Below are 21,938 nucleotides of genomic sequence, written 5' to 3'. Positions count from 1 at the left end.
ATGAACACTGGGATCCACTTACTAACACCAAAATGGGCCAGGGATTACTCTGGGGTTAGACTCCTCCATACGGTATTAAAATTCTAACCAGTACCTTACTCTGTGTTGAAAAGAGTTCTTGCTTATCCTTTTATCTATTTATTTTTCCCTTCTGTAAAATTGGACTGTTTCTTTTCTCAACTGAGCTATTTTGAGGGTTTGAAAGAGGGGGTACTGAGTAGGGCAGTAAAAAAACTAGGGCAACAGCTTTTTATTATGGGCCCTTACTGCTAGGTTGAAAGCAGTTTAATAGTTTCTCGTGCTCAGAGAGGATATAATGGGAGACATTCTTTATGTGGTCACTGTTTTTTTTTTTTTTTAAATCTAATTTCCCTTTGCAATTTCTATGATTTCTCTTTTAGTCTCTAGAACCTAAACCATCCTTAAAAATTCCAGCATGCAGGATCACTTTTTCTCTTGGGTTAATGTAAAATATAGTTTCTCATCAGTCTTTTCCGGAAACCCAGAAGTCAAAAACAAAGACACTAGAATGGATGAATGGATAAAGAAAATGTGGTATACACATGTAATGGACGATTAGCGTTTAAAAAAGAAGAAAATTCCTTCATAAACTACAACATGGATGAACCTTGAGGACGTTGTGCCAAGTGGAATCAGCCAGTTGCAAATCACAAAGTGATTCCATTTATATGAAGTATCTAAAGTAGTCAAACTCTTAGAAACAGAAAGTAGAATAATGGTTACCACGGGCTGGGGAGAGGGGAAAAGGGGGCGTTGTTCAACAGGTATAGTGTTTCAGATTTGCAGGAAGAAAAAGTTACAGAGATCTGTTGCATGAGGTGCATATATAGTTCATACTGAACTATAGAACTGAACGCTAGAACATTATTAACTAAACACTAGAACGTGTACTGAACACTAGAACATGATTAACATGGTAAATATTGTTATATTTTATGACAATATAAAAATATTAATACAAAAATGAAACAAAAATGGACACCAAAGTTGCTAACAACTTGGAAATGTCAGAAAGGGACAAAGTATTCATTTTTTCCTTAGTTACTGAATAGGTGAGCCAAGCCTATGCTGGGTAGGCATAGGAGATCCCAAGATACATAAGACTTGGTCATTGACCTTAAGAAGCTAAAGCAATTTGTTACCAGAAAGGGGTCCCAATCCTGACTCCAAAAGAGAGTTCTTGGACCTCCAGCGAAGAATTCAGGGCAAGTCCATAAAGTGAAAGCCAGTTTATCAAGAAAGTAAAGGAATAAAATAATGGCTACTCCATAGGCAGAGCAGTGTCATGGGCTGCTCGACTGAGTATACTTATAGTTATTTCTTGATTATATGCTAAACAAGGGGTGGATTATTCATGAGTTTTTCTGGAAAGGGTGGGCATTTCCCAGAACTGAGAGTTCCTCTGCTTTTTAGACCATATAGGGTAACTTCCTGACGTTGCCATGACATTTGTAAACTGTCATTGTGCTGGTGGAGTGTCTTTTAGCATGCTAGTGCATTATAATTAGCATATAATGAGCAGTGAGGTTGACCAGAGGTCACTGTCACCACCATCTTGGTTTTGGTGGGTTTTGGCCAGCTTCTTTACTGCATTCTGTTTTATCAGCAAGGTCTTTGTGACCTGTATCCTGTGCTGACCTCCTATCTCATCCTGTGGCTAAGAATGCCTAACTTCCTAGGAATGCAGCCCAGTAGGTTTCAGCCTTGGTGTACCCAGCCTCTACTCAAGATGGAGTCATTCTTGTTCAAACGCCTCTGACATATTAATTAGTTTGTGAATATTAGCACACTCAATCCTTTTGAAAACATTCTAGTTCCTTAAGTGATCATGCCACAGGCCTAGGCAGTCACTAAAAGAGACAGGTACAAAGTAAAAGATAAGTTCAGTGAATGTTAGGAAGAGATCGGTGCTTTCTGTGTCAGAAGTTCATAAAGACAGTAAACATTGTCTTAGGTCTTAATAGATTAAGAGTTTGTTAGATTTGGAGGAAGAGGAGGTTAGAAGGGAAGGAGTATTTCAAAGAACTGGACAGACATCACATGCAAAGGTATAAAGAAATGGAAGATCATGGCTTGTCTTAGGAACAGCAAGAGATGAAGTTAGTGCTGGCATGAAGGTTTCTATATTAAAGCAGGCAGAAAAAAGAGTGGTGGAGGCTTCCCAAGAGATTTCTGGAGTCATACCTGGTGATACTTAAGCTACAAATTGAGTATCTGGTACAAAGCCTGGCTACATACTCACCAAACCTGTTTTCTCTTCCAAGATAGCTAAATGACGTTTCTCAAATTTTGTGCATATAGGTAGGGCCACATGATTAGTTCTCATCAACGGAATATGATACCTGCTGAGCAGTAGAGAAGTGTGTCTCTCCATTCTCTTTTATCTTCCTGTCTCAACCACATGAAGTCAGGTCAACCTTGAAGCCAGATGTTTGAGGCTATTAGCACTGCAGTGTGGAACCAGTCCTTGAATGACTAGTTACAGCAGAGCCTCCTCACAGCATGCATTGTACTGTGATTTGAGTGATAAATAGATCTTCAGTGAGTTGAGCCAGACATTTTGAGGTCAATTATTACAGCAGTTAGTGTTATTTATCTTGGCTAAAAGAATATCACAGATGGTCCATTTCCTGATATCTTAAAGATCTTTTCATGATTTTATTATGACCACTTTTTAAAAGTTATTTCCCTTGTATTTTAAATTTTTATTTGGTTTATGTATTTGTAGTTTCTCTCATTAGCACATTTAAAAAATTTTATTTTACCAGTGTTAACAGAACAGATATCACATGTCCTCCAACCTCAAGGTCACTGGGGAACACACAGGAAGGGCTTCCAACCGAAATAATATTTTTTTCCTATTTTAGTGGCTGAAATGCCACCATTTCATATTTATTCTATTAGATGTTTTTATCCCTAAATAAGATGTAGCATAAAGTACAGTGAGGACATGTAAAGTAATTCGGTGGGCTATTACTAGTCCCCAAATTGTGAATATTCATATACCAGTTTTTGAAAAACGTGTTGGTTCCTTAACAGCTGGAGAGGAAGTAAGTGTTGGTGAGGGCAGGCCTAGAGATCTAGGCTTGGCAGAAGATTTTTTCCAACTATGTTTCAAGGAAAACTAGGTTTCCATAGAAGAATCTTCAAATCAGCTTGAGGAGGTGGCAGAAAAAGAGTAAGCAGTGAGATCTGAACTCTGACATGGCATCTTAAAGCCAATCAGAGCAGTCTTATTGCTGTCTTTTAAAAAATATTAAAGTTTCATATTCATTTTCATTAAAAAGATGGGTTTTCTAAGGTTAAAAACAAATGCAATTTTTAAGACCACTTTTCTAGAGCCAGAGTCTTCAAGGTGGGGTACAGAAGATGATCCCTGAAATTCCAGAATAAACTTCCAATCACACACACATTATTTTTTTACCGAAAAAAAAAGGGAGAAAGAAATTAAGCTTTACTACTAGTTAATATCGGGATTGATGCTGGTACCCCAGGTTGACCAGTAAGTGGGCAGACACAAGAAGTGTTGGGGGCATGGCAGCAATAGGATGCACAGAGAGGGGTAGCGGGAGGGCTACCTCCTTTGTTCACTTTCAATATGTTGCCACATGTTGCAGTTTCTGTTTCTAAGGGGATTTATGAATGATATTTAAGTAAACTACTGTTACAGCAGGAACCAAGGGAGACAGTGTTAAAAATGCAAGAACAAGCAAAAACACCCAGCCAAGCTGATGTTTCTGACACTCTTTGGGAGCCACATTGCAAGGTAAGAAACCGACGACTAATCAGATTTGCCAAGAAGGTGACCGTAATAATGGATTGTAAAGAACACTGTTTTAAGTATGAATTTACAACCATTCTTGCTAACATTGATTTCACCCTAAGTGCGTATTATAGTTAATAGACAATGATATTCTGAACTGATTACAATTAGCTAGCAACTTAAAAACTAAACATCAAAGTATTGAAGGCAAACTCAATAAAGTTTCTATGTTTAAGTAGTGTACTATATACAAGTCAATACTTCCAAGAAAAGTCACCAAGAATAAATGCTACAAAGTCTCTTCTGAGCTTTCTTAAAAATGAAAGTCAAAAAGCAACACACTCTTGGGGAAATAGTTTTCTTCTTGCCAAGATAAAAATATTAAAATAATACATAGAACGCAAATGGAAAAAAACAACTGCATTCCTTTGTTAGCAAATACCTTGAGAATATTCACATGAAGTTTTGCTAAAATTCCAGTCATAAGTATTTGAACAAGTTAAACAATGTGGGAAGTTTACTATAAGGTTAAACTGAAAGCACAGATGTTTTTAATATGTTCCACTTTATGGTATTTGAGAAATTCTGTTTCAGTGTAGTATTTACTACATTGTGTTCCAATAAATGAAATACATTTTGAAATAACTTTTTTTGTGATCCACTAAAGAAAAGCTGTAGTAGAGAAGACATATTTTCTCTTCTACATCTTTTGACAATACTGTAAATAATAATTGACTGTTTAAAAATAAAAACTGTGTTTTATGCAAAACTTCTTTACATGTAACCACTGATGGATTAGTTGTTTTGACTAAACATTTAAAAAAAAAAAAGAATTCCAAGCTAACATTACAATGAGAGCAACCACATGAAAGTCATTCACAGCCTATCTCCTATGCAATTTATTCTAACAAAGAAGTTGGAGCCAGAATACGCAACACTGTAAGAGGTTATACAAGTAGTTAATTTTGTAGAAACGAGAATTTTATAGCAGCTTGAAAAACTTTTGTTGTGCAATACAACACACATAAAAAAAGTGCAGAAAAGTTATGCAGATGATTTAATAAATAATTATAAAATAAACATTCCTAAAATCTCTCAGGTCAAAAATGAGAACATTCTCAGTGCTCACGCAAAGGCGTGCGCTTGTGTGTGTGCACACATGGCGCCCCTCTTCAGCTACAGCCCTCTTCCTCTTTCCCTCAGAGATAATAATGAGCCTGGCTTTTGTAATGATTATTCATTTTTCATTAGATTTTTACAACCTCTATGTGCATTCCTAAACAGATATTTTTGTTTTGCTTCCTTTTGAACTCTTCCTAAGTGGGATCACACTGTAGGTATTTGTGCCTTGATTCTTTTATTCATCATCATTTGTAAGATTCAACGGTGTTGATGTAGCTGTGGTTTGTTTTTCTCCTTTTCATTGCTGAATAGCATCCAATGAAAATATATGCCACCATTTATTTATCCATCCCATTGTAGATATACTAGTGGGCTATTCCCAGGATTTTGCCTATTATAAACAAAGCTGCTAGGATCACTTTTGCTTCAAAATATAGTATATTTGTGGGTGTGCTAGGTCACATGGCATGTGTATGTCCGGGGTTCTATGCATAATTTTTTTTTTTTAAAAGACATGGGGTCTCACTTTTTTGACTAGGCTAGACTCAATTGATTCTCTCACCTCAGCCTCCCAAGTAGCTGGGACTACAGGTGCATGCCACCATGCCCAGCTCCATAATTCTTTATATACTTAAGTATACTTACCATGTACCAGGCATTACATTGAGTGCTTTGCAAATTTTGACTCATTTAATTCTCGCAGCCACCCTATGGAGTAGGTTCTATTATTATCCTAATTTACTGGAGAGAAAATGGGGCACAAAGAGGTTAAGAAACTTGGCCACCTGAAAAAAGAGGCAAGAGACTTGTGGATTACCTGCGGTCAGGTGTTCGAAACCAGCCTAGCCAACATGTTGAAACCCCGCCTCTACTAAAAATACAAAAATTAGCCGGGCGTGGTGGTGGGAGCCTGTAATCCCAGCTACCCAAATAGGGAGTAAAGAAGCTGGGATTCCAATTCAGACAATTGGCCCCAGGGTCTGTGCACTTACCCAGTGTTTGAAACTAACTCCTTCATTATGTAATGTTTGTGATTGAAAACAATGCATGTAACCTATAAAAACTCTTGTATCTTATAGAATTTTCTAACTCCCTAAACATTTTCCAAATATAATTTCAGTCAGTTCTGAAACTATGTGTTAAACATGTAAAAATGTATTACCATTAGTTTCAGAAACAGATGAGTAACATTTTGCAAGCGGGAAATATATTCATCAAATATCAACAAAAACCTTTGCATAATGGGACTGAAAAATGAGAATCATGAAGCAGCTCTTCATTAAATTCCACATATCTTTTTAAGTTCTTTTCAGAGAGCCTTTAAATAAACTAATCATAAAACCAGATAACTGTAGTGCTGTGTCATAAAATATAAACCAAGATTTTAAAATGAGACATATTCAATTATCCTTCTCCCTGTAAAGCTTTATTCACAATAACTTTTGAGAGGAAAACTCATCTATTAAAAATTTTCTGTTTGTGTTTTATTGTATTCATAGTAATATATGCATGTAATTTATAGCCCTTGGGAGTGTGCTCACATTTTTTCCTGATGGGGTGCTCGGTCAAAAAAGTTCAGAGACTCCTGGCTGGTGCTTTGGGCTGTGCTCTGGAGGACAAGCTTAGAGACACCACAGTGAAGCTGGGACTGCCAGGATGCAGAACGCAGCACTGGGGCTGGCTACTGTGGTAAGGGAGGCTGCGAGACAGGAAGTAAAGGAGAGATAGGGAACAGCAACACAGATAAACTGCAGACTCACTTGCCTAGAAATCAGCTCTGTGAAAAATGTATTTGTATTGTTTTAACTAATCTAATGGGAGATAAAGTGTGCAAATTTACACAAAATTTATAAAATTCAAGATTAGCTTTTTTTTAAAAAAAACAAACAAACAAAAACAACAAGAGTTTGCACGTACTTCATGAGAGTGACTAAGCAAAGTCATTCACCAAAGCCAATAACCATTTAGTCAGTCTTCAGCAAAGCTGACTTTACTCATTTTATTCCCTGGGTCATTCTTCCCAGAGAAGGAGCCTACAGTCTTCTTCTAAATTGTCGATTTCTTTTAAATTGCAAGGCTGTAATCTCAGTTGTGTTTGGAGAAGTCAAAGTGAGAATCTAGAATAAGCTTGTCCGACCTGTGGCCTAAGGGCCGCATGTGGCCCAGGATGGCTTTGAATGTGGCCCAACACAAATTTTTGAACTTTCTTAAAACATTATGAGATTTTTTTTTTTTTTTTTGCTATCTTTTTTTTTTTTTAAGTTCATCAGCTATCATTGGTGTTGGTGTAGTTTATGTGTGGCCCAAGACAATTCTTTTTCTTCCAGTGTGGCCCAGGGAAGCCCTGATCTAGAATGTTATGTACATGTGAAATCCAGCTATCCTAAACTCTTTCAGAAAATGTCTATGTTTGTTTCTTTGTTCGAACTTCTGTTATCCACCCACCTCTATCATTGTGCTCAGTGATGTTTTTAAAACAACTGTTTGGTTTTACAGTTAAAATATTACTTAAAAATAGCAGAACATATGTTTCTTTGAATCAGAACTCCCTGTTTCTACTAGCATTTTTCAAAGGGTTGAACTCCAAAGAAATCTGGTAATCCGGCCTTTAATATGCCTGCTCTGTTATTTAGCTCTTGAAAAGCGGTAAGACTCTTTTAGGCTGGGCACAGTGGCTCACGCCTATAATCCCAGCACTTTGGGAAAATGAGGTGGGAGGATCAACAGGAGTTCAAGACCAGCCTGGCCAACAAGGTGAAACCCTGCCTCTACTAAAAATACAAAAATTAGCCGGGCATGGTGGCGGGAGCCTGTAGTCCCAGCTACTTGGGAGGCTGAGGCAGGAGAATCGCTTGAACCCAGGAGGCAGAGGTTGCAGTGAGCCGAGGTCGCGCCACTGAACTGCAGCCTGGGTGACAGAGCGAGACTACATCTCAAAAAAAAAAAAACCTCTTTTAAATTATAAAATACCACCCCCGGGAGTGTATATAAATAAATACAAGTATTATTATCAAGCACCATTGATTGTGTATTATGTAGTTATGCATAATTTTTTGGAAGTTTTCCATTTGTAATCATACAGAAATACAGTATATTAGAGTTAAGTGGTATAATACTTTGCAGGTATATCTTCTTTTCAACAAACTCTAATATGTTAAAATATAGATTTTGTTCAGTATTGCTATAATTTGGCTCATGTTTTAACTGTACTAAAAGCCTTCCCCATCTCCTGCACTCCCTTTGCTTGCTGTGTCATTTACATGCATCTCTGCTATGGCCATCCATTGGGTACTATCCCAGCTGGCACGTTTTACAAATATGCTTAGAAATGTTCTCCTTTTTTATTCAGAAGCTATCACAGATCATTTCCCCTGACCTCGTCTACCCTCACACAATATGTTTGGTCCTCATTTTTCTCAACTTGTTTATAATTTTTCACTTCTCACTCTATAATCCTGTCTGTAGTTAAAAATGATTTTACAGTTAATAGTAATTAAAATTTTCTTAGAGATTTTTCTTTTTTTAAGAAAAGCCCTGCTAATGCCATTATATATTAGGTTGGCAGTTCTACCCCTCATGAATAGTCCTTTTGGCATTCTAATAGATCACCTAGCTGAAACATTTAACAATTTTGGCTTATCTTACAGACATTTTTTCACTTTCTGTTTTTTTCCTGCTCATTACTCTCTCCTGAGATTCCCTTGGACACATTCTTACTTATTCTGATCTTCACGTTCCTTTTTTTTTTTTTTTTTTTTAATGCTCTCAGTAGAACCAGATATTCCTCTTTAGAGCTCCTTAAATATTTAAAATATTAAGCTGGGACCTCAGTAATATCTCTGATTGATATTCTCTCCTCTTTTACCTTCAAATTAAAACATATGCATTTGTGTAATCATTACCATCTTTCCAGCTATACTACTAGTTTCTTTCCTCTGGCTATATTTAGCCAGATCCAAACCCCCTGCCCAGTCAGTAACTGTCACAACTCCGACAAGGCCCATTCTGTTTCTGCTAATGAAGGAGTGTTTTCAATGTTCATCTTCAGCATGTTCTTGTGTTACCAGCTCTCTCCAGTTCTAGGACCTGGGTAGGACAAGGGCACTCTCCATCTACATTAAAAGACACTTAGACCTTTCTCAGTGATTTGATAAGTACGGACAGCCAAGCAAAGATCCTTCTGGACTAATTTCAGTGGCAAGCAGAGCTTTTCAAACTTCTCCACTAAGTTAGAGATACCTGAACAAAGCCTCCACTATTCCCATCCCTAAAATCTCATTCAGGCTGCAACGTAAATAGTGCAGTGCAAGCCCAGATTTCTTCAAAATCTTCCCAAGGTTTTTTGCCTTTAAGTCATAGTGTATCCTTATTGATTTAATATAAAAATAAGGATTAATTACCACCGGGTAAAATTAAGGGATGTGTCATGTTTAGACTGTGACTTTTCTTTTATATACTTTGGTTTACCACCATAGAAATTGACAAATCCTAAGAAGAACCCATTAAATTCTAAAGAGTCAGAAAATCCTTTTCTTCAGTAAAATATGGCAACAAATGACATTTTTTTGAACAAGTTAGTGCACAGAAACAAAAGAATAATCAGTTGTTACTAGAATGCTTGTCATATTGGCAAAAATCTGTTTTTACTGATTATTATGTCTAACTCTTCAGAATCATGGGAAAAGTCTATGAGTCTATCTATGAATAAAAAGAATGAGACACTCAGAAATGTGAAGCCCTGGTATAACATAAGAAGCAGTGACATATAATGTAATACAAACAAAACAGACAAAAAACAAAGCAGAGTTTACTTTGCTTCATTTTGTTTCAGCACAAGCATTTTAGTACTCACTAGCTTTAGCCTTGAAATGGAACAGTCTGTTACTAGGCCACCACCCACAAACAGCCACAAATTGTACACTATTAGTAACTCTCCATGCTGGACTCTAGAATTAGGAGACATTTTCAGCCAGTGCATTTTATTAACTCACTATGATCTAATATAAATTCCTCAGTCCTTTTGCATTAACTATGATTACAACAATGTTTTGCTAACGATCCCCATCATAATCTCAAATATTTTTATTGCAGGAAGTGAAATTGATCTAAATAGAGTCACTATTCTAAACAACTGAGCTAGAAATGTCATGGGGAGAGGCCAGCTGGGCTGCTCAGGCTGGCCTCAGGATGACATTGCCTGTTAAGTCACATTATCCAAGCCTCATTCTTCAGTTTTGCAAGTCCAGAAATTTTATTTTGTCAAGGTGCCCAGGGTTGATCACACTCAGGGGACTAGGTTTGTCTCAATCCAATGCACAAGAGGCCAATGTGTAAACTAGAATACTAATTTGCTCATTTGTAATGGGACTCTTGACTATTAAAGGGGTAGAAACTTATAATAGGTAGCAAACACTGTCTTCCCTTATAGGAAAGTCTACATGGGAAGCCCATTATTATCTTTTCAGTTCAACAGACATTTTTTAAGCACCTGGAGTACAGGTCATTTTGATCCCAAGGATGTTTTGTGTCTATAAACACTTTTATTAGAACTATACCAACACCGAGTTATCACAGAGAGATATCACTTCCAGAGCAAACTGCATTAAGCCAATTTACGCCTTGACCAATTTTCTAAAATTTTCTCTTCTGATTGGCAGGTTCAGCCATTTAGGAAAGACTGGTGACCTGTCTGCATGATGGCATTAACTACAAGGATCATCCAAGAGCCACAGTCACAAAGCCAGTCTCTGAATATGGTTCAAAGAAATCTTATAACTCTCTGAACAGGTATGCAAATAATTGCATGTAATGTATATATGTTTTTTACTATTAGATTCTCATATCAAGTAGTGATGTAAAAACTTGGAGTCTCCAGAGCTAGACCAATACTGCTCACTACCCAGTATCAGGGTGTTACTAAAATGAATTCTTGAAAATTTTAAGCCAGTTTAACCTAACTTGCCCCATTCCCTGATAGCCTTATTACAGGCCCAGCTGTAACTTATCTTGGCCATCTAGGTTTACCCATCTAGGTTTACCCATGCATTGCTTCCTGCCGAATCTTTCTAGTTCACCTTCTGGAATTCCAATCTGGGTAGAGAGGGAGAGCCAGTTAATTACTCTTTCATCCTCCTGAAGCACTTCTGTTCTTCTGAGATTCAAGGAAGACATTTACTATACTCCCGTCTCTCTCTCCTGTTGCTGTCATTTAGCAACCTCCCAGTCAACCACCTAACCTCATTCCGGAACCTCAACACACACATTGTTCATTAAATGCTCAGTATCTAGCCGCTGTCTTTCTCTCTACCCCAGATATGTCCATGTCCTCTATGATCTCAATGTCTTCATGAACTCCTTCTCAACATCTCAGCCTCTTTTTCCATGATGACCTTCACCTCCCCTTCACTTTGTACCTTCTTACCATGGCCATACCCTAGATAATATCACTGCCTGCAACAGCTCCACATCTAAAACAACACATTCAATTATCCAACAACTTGGACAAGCAGCGTTCTACCCTGTTTCCATCATCTGGTTGCTCCCTGCTTGTGCTCTCCTGGGACCTCCTAACTCTTGATCCTCCTGCTTTCTCACTCTCTGCTAGACCTCTTCTGTCTTCGTTTTCTTCCCTATCCAACAGAGATTTCATGCTGCATCTCTTGTCTCTGTTCTCATCGCCCCGTTCTATTGTTTTTCAGTCTAAAACCCCAACCCTGGATCAACCTTAGTATGTGATTTTTCAATACCCATATCTGGGTTGCAAAATATTGCTGTAGAAAATCTCAAAATAGTGCATATTGATGGCACTATAAATTCATGGCCTCCAACTTCAATTGAGCATTTGGTATCGCCTGGCTCTCCAAAGTGGTTCAAGTCTTCTCACTTACCCCTGTCTCTAACTTTGATATCTCTTCCCTCAGTCTCCTGTTTTCTGTCAGAGAAAATGGAGGCATCAGCTGGGGAACTTCCCTCAGCTTCCCGCAATTAGCTAACAAATTTGCATGTAGCCACATCCGTTCTTTACTTTTTCCTCCAGTCAAAATTCAATAAGAATGCCTTATCTGATTTCAGGCTGATCCCTCTGATAGTGCCATGTGTAGACCTTTTAACTTGGAGGGACTGCACTGCATCTATTTCCCCTTTCTTCTCCCCTGTCTTCAACTTTTATCTCTCTACTGCTCTTGCTGTTAGCATTTAAACATATGCAAGTCTCTAGCTATTATTCTTTCTTCCCCATATGGCTAGAAGCAACTTTTTTTTAAAGAAAAAAAAAGAGGGAAAGTATCTTTTAGTTCAGGGTTATTTAACTTTTTCACTTGTTAAGACTTGTATAATGGTCTATAACATACTTTCTAGTGTTTAAAGCAAACTGGTTTTAAATGCTACAAAATTGCTCACCTGGAAAATTATTTACCACTTAGAATTCAAATATTTTATAAGTTCTTAATTGCTCAGCATTGTTTTCTTCTTTAAACTTTTAAATTACAAAATATACAAAAGGCATAAAACATAAATGTATAGTTTAATGAATAATTATAAAACAAATACCCGCTTAACTGTCATTTAGATCAAGGAAATAACCCCATCCTATATGGCCCTTCTAAATCAATCTTCTCACCCTTCTAGAGATAACCACCATCCTGAATTTTATTATAATGATTCCTCACCTTTTCTTTTAACCCTTTCTTTGTCCCTCCAGGCCCGTTCTTCCTCTTCTCCATTCTGCTCCATCCACTGGGAAGCTAGCTTGTATATCGACAGATTCCTTTGGCCTCTGGCTTCTAGTTAGGTTTAGTCAATGCAGAGATCAGAGGGAGCAGAATGAGGCAGGATATTTTCTTCCCCTGGCTCCTCCCCTGCAGAGTCTCCTTTGTCACCAACTGTATTAGCTGAGTTCTCTGGAGTAATAGAACCAACATGATGTGTGTATATATATGTGTGTGTAGTGTGTGTGTATATACAAACATATATGTATATGTATATAATGTAAATAGATATGTGTGTGTGTGGGTACCCACACACATATGCACACATATACACACACATATCTATATATTGAGAGAGAGAGAGAGAGAGATTTATTTTAAGGAATTGGCTCATGCAATTGTGGAGACTCAAATAAATCCACAATCTACAGGGTAGGCTGGCAGGCTGGAGACCTAGGGAAAAGTTGCAGTTTGAGTTCAAAGGCAGTCTGCTGGCTGAAATCCTTCTTGGTTAAAGGAGGACAATCTTTATTCTATTAAGGCCTTCGGCTGATTTGATGAGTCCCATCCACATTACGGAGGGTAATCTGCTTTATTCAAAGTCCAGCAATTTAAATGTTAATCTCATTAAAAAAATACCTTCACAGAAGCAACCAAATATATGGACCCCATGACCCAGCCGTATTAGTCTGTTCTCACACTGCTAATAAAGACATACCTGAGACTGTATAATTTATAAAGGAAAGAGGTTTAATGGACTCACAATCACGGCAGAAGGTGAAGGAGGAGCAAAGGCATGTCTTACGTGGTGGCAGGCAAGAGAACGTGTGCAGGAGAATTGCCCTTTATAAAACCATCAGATCTCATGAGACTTATTCACTATCATGAGAACAGCATGGGAAAAACTCACCCCCATGATTCAGTTACCTCCCACTGGGTCCCTCTCATGACACATGGGGATTATGGGAGCTGCAATTCAAGATGAAATTTTCGTGGGGACACAGCCAAATCATATCATTCCACCCCTGGCACCTCCCAAATCTCATGTCCTCACATTTCAATGCCAATCATGCCTTCCCAATGGTTCCCCAAAGCCTTAACTCATTTTAGCATTAACTCAAAAGTCCACCAGTCCAAAGTCTCATCTGAGATAAGGCAAGTACCTTCTACCTAGGAGCCTGTAAAATTTTTTTAGATATTACTTCCTAGATACAATGGGGGTTATTACTTCCTAGATACAATGGGGGTACAGACATTGGGTAAATATACTATTCCAAATGGGAGAAATTGGCCGAAATGAAGGGGCTACAGGCCCCATGCAAGTCCTAAATCCAATGGGGCAGTCAAATCTTAAAACTCTAAAATCATCTCTTTTGACTCCCTGTCTCACATGCAGGTCACACTGATGCAAGAGGTGGGCTCCCATGGCATTGGGCAGCTCTGCCCATGTGGCTTTGCAGGGTATAACCTCCCCTCCTGGCTGCTTTCATGGGCTGGTATTGAGTGTCTGTGGCTTTTCTAGGTGCACTGTGCAAGCTGTCAGTGGATCTACCATTCTGGGGTTTGGAGGATGGCAGCCCTCTTCTCACACTTCCACTAGGCAATGCCCCAGTGGGGTCTCTGTGTGGGGGCTCCCACCCCACATTTCCCCCTGCATTGCCCTAGCAGAGGTTCTCCATGAGTGCTCTGCCTCTGCAGCAAACTTTTGCCTGGACATCTAGGTGTTTCCATACATCCTCTGAAATCTAGGCAGAGGTTCCCAAACCTCAATTCTTGTCTTCTGTGCACCTGCAGGCTCAACACCACATGGAAGCTGCCAAGGGTTGGGGCTCACACACTCTAAGCCACAGCCTGAGCTGTACCTTGGCCCCTTTTAGCCATGGCAGGGCACCAAGTCCGTAGGCTGCACACAGCAGGGGGGCCCTGGGCCTGGCCCAGGAAACCATTTTTCGCTTCTAGTCCTTGCGCCTGTGATGGGAGGGGCTGCTGCAAGGTCTCTGACATGCCTTGGAGACATTTTGCCCATTGTCTTTGTTAGTCACCAGATTAACATTTGTCTCCTCCTTACTTATGCAAATTTCTGCAGCTGGCTTGAATTTCTCCCCAGAAAATGGGTTTTTCTTTTCTGTTGCATTGTCAGACGCAAATTTTTCAAACTTTTATGCTCTGCTTCCTCTTGAACATTTTGCTGCTTAGAAATTTCTTTTGCCAGATACCCTAAATCATCTCTCTCAAGTTCAAAGTTCCACAGATCTCTAGGACAGAGGCAAAATGCCAGCAGTCTCTTTGCATAGCAAGAGTGACATTTACTCCAGTTCCCAACAAGTTCCTCATCTCCATCTGAGACCACCTCAGCCTGAACTTTATTGTCCATATCATTATCAGCATTTTGGTCAAAGCCATTCAACAAGTTTCTAGGAAGTTCCAAACTTCCCCACATCTTCCTGTCTTCTTCTGAGCCCTCCAAACTGTTTCAACCTCTGCCTGTTACCCAGTTTCAAAGTCGCTTCCGCATTTTCATGTATCTTTACAGCAGCACCCCACTCTACTGGTACCAATTTATTGTATTAGTCTCTTCTTAAGCTGCTAATAAAGACATATCTGAGACTGTGTAATTTATAAAGAAAAAGAGGTTTAATGGACTCACAGTTTCACATGGCTGAGGAGGCCTCACAATCATGGAAGAAGGTGAAGGAGTAGCAAAGGCATGTCTTACATGGCAGCAGACAAGAGAACGTATGCAGGGGAATTGCCCTTTATAAAACCATCAGATCTCATGGGACTCATTCACTATCATGAAAACAGCCCAGGAAAATCCTGCCCCCATGAGTCAATTACCTTCCACCAGGTCCCTCCCGTGACACATGGGGATTATGGGAGCTACAATTCAAGGTGAGATTTGGGTGGGGACATAGCCAAACCATATCACCAGCCAAGCTGACACATAAAATTAACCATCACACCAACCAAAGGCCACATTTCTATTTCTTTGAGATGGACCCTCGCTCTGTTGCCCAGGCTGGAGTGCAGTGGCATGATCTCAGCTCTCTGCAACCTGTGCTTCCTGGATTCAACCGATTCTCCTGCCTCAGCCTCCCAAGTAGTTCGCACTACTGGTACGCATCACCACCATGCCCAGCTAATTTTTTTTTTTTTTTTTTTTTTGTATTTTTAGTAGAGATGGGGTTTCACCATGTTGGGCAGGCTGGTCTTGAACTCCTGACCTCAGGTGATCTGCCCGCCTCGGCCTCCCAAAGTGTTGAGATTATAGGCATGAGCCACCACACCTGGCCCAATTAAAAATTGAATAGGCCTTTTTAGAAATAGAGAATTCTGTCTTTTATTTTTAACACACACACACACACAAACACACACACACAAACACACTCCTAATTTAGGGACCTGAGAGCTTTGCATTTTTTACAAATCTTCTCCCTAACTAAAATGGCTTGAAGTAGCTAATATCTGGACCACTCATTCAAGTATTTTGGCATTACAACTGTTATTTGTTGTTGTTTGTTATTTGGGATTACAGGCATGAGCCACTGCTCAGCCCAAAAGGCCACATTTCTTACGAGACTTACCTTTCCATGCAACTCTTCAGGCCTAGGAATGGTTATGGCTCTGGTTGTTATAAGCCTGAGGGTGTGCACCATTCCTTGTAGTTTTTCCTAAACTCTGCCCATGCCTTTTATTAAATAGTCCTTAATTATTCAGCTTAAGTATGCCAATACACTTTCCAAGCATGCAATACTAAGCAATATAATTGCCTGCTTTTGAATTTGATATAAAGGGAGTCATGGTGTGTATTTTCCTGTGTTGTGCTTCCTTTGTTCCATGTTATTTACAGAAGCTTCATCCATATTGTTGTATGTAACAGTTCATTCATCTTTGTTGCTGTGTAGAATTCTAATACATGAATATACCATGATTTTTGTATCCATTCTAATGTTGTTGAATATGTGCATTGTTTCCTGATTTAAGCTATCATAAACAATGCATCTAGGAACATTTTGATATATGCATCTATATACACCATTTTCTCTATGGTATATATGTAGGATTGGAATTACCACATCATAAAATATACATATATTTAATTTTATGAGAGAATGCCAGACAATTTTCCAAAGTGGTAGCTTCAATTTACACTGCACCCATAGTACACAGCAATTCTGTTACTCTCTATCCTCTCTACTGTCCATCCTCACCAAAGTAACCATCCTGTTGTTTTCACACTTTTGTGTTTTTGCCTGTTCTGGTGGAGAGTGAGTCATAGTGATTTTCATTTGCATTTCCTTGACAACAATAAGATTGGCTTTATTAGCCATTTGGATTTGTCTTTTTATGTGGTATCTGTTGAAATCTTTTGTCCGTATTTTACATTGAGTGGTTTTTGTTCTTGATCTGAACAAATTCTTTCTGTATTCTAGATTTTAGTTTTTGTTAGCTATATCTGTTACATATGGCTTCTTATTCTGTAGTTTATCTTTTAATTTCTTTGTTTTGCTGAACTGAAGTTCTTTAGTTTAATGAAATCAAATTTATCAATATTTTCCTTTACAAGTAGGACTTTTTCTGTCTTGTTAAAGAAATTCTTCCCTACTCTGAGATCATAAAATTTTTTCTATATTATTTTTAGTAGTGTTATATTTTGCCTCTCATATGTAGGTATTTAATCTACCTGCAAGTAATTTTTATACGTAACACAAAACAGGAAAACAATTTTCTTTTTCTCCATATGAATATTCTATTGTTTGAATTTCATTTTTTGAAAAGAGTTTCCTTTCCCTGTTGCTCTGCAGTGCCATCTACTTCATATATTAAGTGTCTGTGCTTTTCTATTCGTCTACTTGGTTATCCTGTCAATACTATGCTGCCTTAATTATTTCACCTTTGAAAAATATGTCTTGTCTTGGCCCTTTGCAATCTTACATAATTTTTTTTTTTTTTTTGAGATGGAATCTCTATCTGTCCCCAGGCTGGAGTGCAGTGGCGTGATCTCAGCTCACTGTCACCTCTGCCTCCCGGGTTCATGCCATTCTCCTGCCTCAGCCTCCCGAGTAGCTGGGACTACAGGCATGCACCACCACGCCCAGCTAATTTTTGTATTTTCAGTAGAGACGGGGTTTCACCATGTTGGCCAGGGTGGTCTTGATCTCCTGACCTCGTGAACTGCCCGTCTTGGCCTCCCAAAGTGTTGGGATTACAGGTATTAGCCACCACACCCGGCCACAATCCTACGTAAATTTTACAATCAGACTGTCAAGTTACACAAAGAAAAGAAGTTAAGATTTTAATTGGGATTGCATTAAGTCTATGAATTAATATGGGATTCAGTTTTCCAATTTATAAACATAGTATGTATCTCTTCATTTATTTAAGTCTTCTTTAATGTTTTTCAATAATGTTTTATTCCTACATACTGGATATTTTTAGATGTTATTATAAAGGGAGTACAAAGGGAATCCATTTCCTATTTCATCATCTACCTCTTTCTTATTGGTGTATAAAAATACAGTTGATTTTTTTTTTGAAATTGATTTGCCCTCATAACTCTGCTAAGTCCCATTATTAATTCTAATAATTAAGACAAACTTCCTCAAAGTTTGTTAAAAATGATTCTCTCTTTCTTAAATGCCATTCATTTCTCAACTCACTACAAACAAATTTTCCTCCTCCACCACTCCAGTCACACTACTGTTTCAAGGTCACCAACGGCCCTCAAATTGCCCAATCCGAAGGACACTCCTTAGCTTTCTCAAGAGCTTGCAGACCTTTCCCCCTTTTTGAAATGCCATCTTTTTTTCCTTCTATTGCAAAATGCTCTTGTTTTTTCAACTTCTCTGCTGCAGGATTACTTGTTCAGTCAGTCTCTTACATGTTGAAGTTTCTTAGGGTTCTGTCCTAGACTCTCTTCTCTCCTCTTGCTATACATTGTTCCCCCTGAAGCCCTTTTATCTGCTCTCATGGCTTCAGTGACTGCTCCTACATTGATGACTCTCAGATTTCAAATTATCAGATCCCGTATTACTCTCTTGAGCCTCGAGCCTGTATATCCAATTGCCTAGTCATCTCCAGTTGATCCTTCCCCAGCAAGTTTAATAATAAAAATTTGCTAATTTTGTCTAAAAATAATATATTTATGCAAACTCAACATGTATAGAATTTAAATTACCCAAGGCAAATATAAAAGAAAAATAAAAGAGATATAAAAAATTAGGGAAAAGGGATAAAATCATCATTTTCAGATGATATGATTGTATGCCTGGAAGTCCCAAGAGACTTTAAAGTCGAAATATTAAACAAATATTAATAAAGGTATACTTTGCATACAAAATTATATATATATGCGCATGTGTATTTGTGCACATATAAAACAATAAATATTGTTGAAGGTTTGGATAATGTATTCAGAGTTTCTGTTTAGATAAGACTGAGAAGGGGAGAAATTGTCCTCTTTTCTAGTTACAGAAGAAAAAAAAATTAGAATTTAAGAATTTACTTAAATGAGGAAAGGAATGAGAAGGGAGAGAAACAACTTAATTTACCTGTCTGATGTAAAGGAGATCTACCTTAGATTATCTACTGGTGTATTAGTCTGTTCTCACACACTATAAAGGCATACCTGCAACTAGGTAATTTATAAAGAAAAGAGATTTAATTGGCTCACAATTCCGCAGGCTGTACAGGATTATGCTTCTGGGGAGACCTCAGGAAATTTCCAATCATGGCAGAAGGTGAAAGGGAAGCAGGCACATCTCCATCCATTTGTGGCTGGAGCAGAAGGAAGGGAGGGAAGGGGGAGGTGCTACACACTTTTAACCAACCAGATCTCCTGAGAACTCGCTATCACAAGATCAGCAAGGGGGAAATCCGCCCCTATGATCCAATCACCTCTCACTGGGCCCCTCCTCTAGCACCGGGAATTACAATTCGACATGAGATTTGGGTGGGGACACAAATCCAAACCATATCAACTGGGCAGTTCCTCTAGGAAGTAAGTGAATCCTCTACTTGTTCAGGAAGACTTCATAGCTTGATGGAATCAAGTGGGCCATTAAAGAATCTGTTACAGATCAGTCTACAAAAAGGTCTGGGACATGGGTTTTTGTTTTTGCTGGGAGTGGGAGGATCAACAGGAAAACCAACTAAAACAAAGTGAAAAATTAAGTAAATTGTCTGGGAACAAATGTATGCATGCATAATCTATATATGTAAACAACACCCACTTGCAAACTTAATAGGAGAATATATTTCACTTACAGTAATAACAAAAAGGATAAAATCTCTTGGAATGCAACTAACAGGAAATGCATGAGATCTATATGAAGAAAACTTTAAACATTGATAAGAAAAGCAATTAAAAAAACTGAACATGGAAAAGGCATTCCCTGTTTGCTCTAGTTACTATTAAGATAACAAATAAAATTATCCTGAAGTTTAGGGGCTTAAAACAGCCATTTCATTTTACTGACAAATTCTGTGGGTCAGAGATTAGACGGAACACAATAGGAATGGCTTGTATCTGCTCCATGATGTCTGGGGCCTCAGGTGGGAAAATTCAAACAACTTGTGGTGATTCAAGTGGCCCAGTGACTCGAGGCTGGAATGATCCTGAGGCACCTTCACTTTCATGTCTGACAGTTGATGCTTGCGGTTGGCTAGGACTTCAGCTGGGGCTGATAACCGGATGCCCTACACATACCCTGCCCTTGCATTCCTCACAGCATAGAGGCCTCAGGGTAGTTGGACATCTTACATGGTGGCTCGGGGGTACAGAAGTGGGTGCGCCAGTGAAGAAGGAGAAAGTTACATCACTTTTTATAACCTAGTCTTAGAATTCACACAGTGTCACTTCAGCTGCATTCTACCAGTTACAACTCAGAGACAAGATGGCTCAGGTTAAAGGGGTGAGGACATAGACCCCATTTCTTGATGAGAGGAGTGTCAAGGCCACATTGTGGGATGGGAAATATTGTTGCAGCATCTTTGGAAAATGTAGTCTGACATACATGTTCTTGGATGAAACAGCTTGCCATCATTTGAATCTCAATTCTTTATTAGTTACTATATAAATTTTATGTGAATGTCCCCATGCCCAGCTTACAGGTAATTGTTGTCCAATACTTTAGCATTCTTTTTTTTAACTGTAAAACTTAGTCATTTATGGAGTCCTGGCCTTGCAAGGGTTGGAGCCCCCTCCAGTGTATGCTGAAAAATTTTTCTCTTGGTTTCTCAGAGGATTACGGAGTCTGCCTTAAGAAAGGCAAGCTGCGGACACTCTGTAAGTAGAATGGCCAAAGTTTGGAGTTGGGTGGCCCTCTGAAGGGTCATTGAATCCTACAATTGTTCAAGCCATGTGGCGGGTTGTTACCGAAGCTCCCGGCTACCCTGCTCAGTTTCCCTATATAAATCAATGGTTAAGTTTGGTCAGGAATCTTCCTCCACGGCTCCGTTCATGCGCCATTCACAATTCCACCTCCAAAGTCCTCCTGAGACAGGTCGCGTTTTCGCCTCCACCCTCAGCCGGTTCGGCTCCCCCTGTACTGCCTCCCTCTGAAGAAGAGGAGAGTCTCCCTCACCCAGTCCCACTGCCTTACAACCAACTTGCTCCCTTAGGGTCATCCCATGTCTCCTCGACGACGTCCCCTGTGGGCTTGCCACCCATTGCGTCTCGACTTTGGCTGCGGCGGGAGGAAGCAGCCCCTCTACTACCACTGAGAGAGGCACAAGTCCCTCCGGGTGACGAGCGCTCAGCCCCCTTCTTGGTTTATGTCCCTTTTCCTACTTCTGACTTGTATAATTGGAAAACCCAAAATCCTCCCTTCTCTGAAAAGCCCCAGGCTTTGACCTCACTGATGGAGTCCATACTCTGGACCCATCGGCCCACCTGGGATGACTGCCAACAGCTCCTTTTAACTCTTTTTACCTCTGAGGAGAGGGAGCATATCCGGAGAGAGGCCAGAAATGACTTCCTTGCATCAGCCAATAGAGGGGAGGAGGAAGCTAGAGACCTCCTTGAGGAGGTCTTTTCCTCTACCCCGCCTAACTGGGACTCAAATTCCTCAAGTGGAAGAAGAGCTTTGGACGATTTTCACCGGTATCTCCTCACGGGTATTAAGGGAGCCGCTCCGAAACCTATAAACTTGTCTAAGGTGACTGAAGTCGTCCAGGGGCCCGATGAGTCACCAGGAGCGTTTTTAGAGCGCCACCAGGAGGCTTATCGGATTTACACCCCTTTTGACCCAGCGGGCCCGAAAATAGCCGTGCTCTTAATTTGGCATTTGTGGCTCAGGCAGCCCCAGATATTAAAAGAAAACTCC

General features: G+C 39.3%; 1 protein-coding gene across 1 annotated transcript in view; it reads left to right on the top strand.

Moving 5' to 3' along the window:
* The window catches only part of SPATA9 (spermatogenesis associated 9), a 74,185-nt gene that overhangs the window by 1,630 nt on the left and 50,617 nt on the right, over positions 1-21,938 (top strand). Inside the window, exon 2 of the mRNA XM_063665024.1 lies at positions 10,564-10,693. The gene's annotated coding sequence lies outside the window, so the exon portion shown is untranslated. The remainder of the gene's footprint in view (positions 1-10,563; positions 10,694-21,938) is intronic.

Source organism: Pongo pygmaeus, chromosome 4 (assembly GCF_028885625.2).
Source record: "Pongo pygmaeus isolate AG05252 chromosome 4, NHGRI_mPonPyg2-v2.0_pri, whole genome shotgun sequence".
NCBI lineage: Eukaryota > Metazoa > Chordata > Mammalia > Primates > Hominidae > Pongo > Pongo pygmaeus.
Note: the sequence above shows the minus strand (reverse complement) of the source record. Positions and strands in the feature narration are given on the sequence as shown.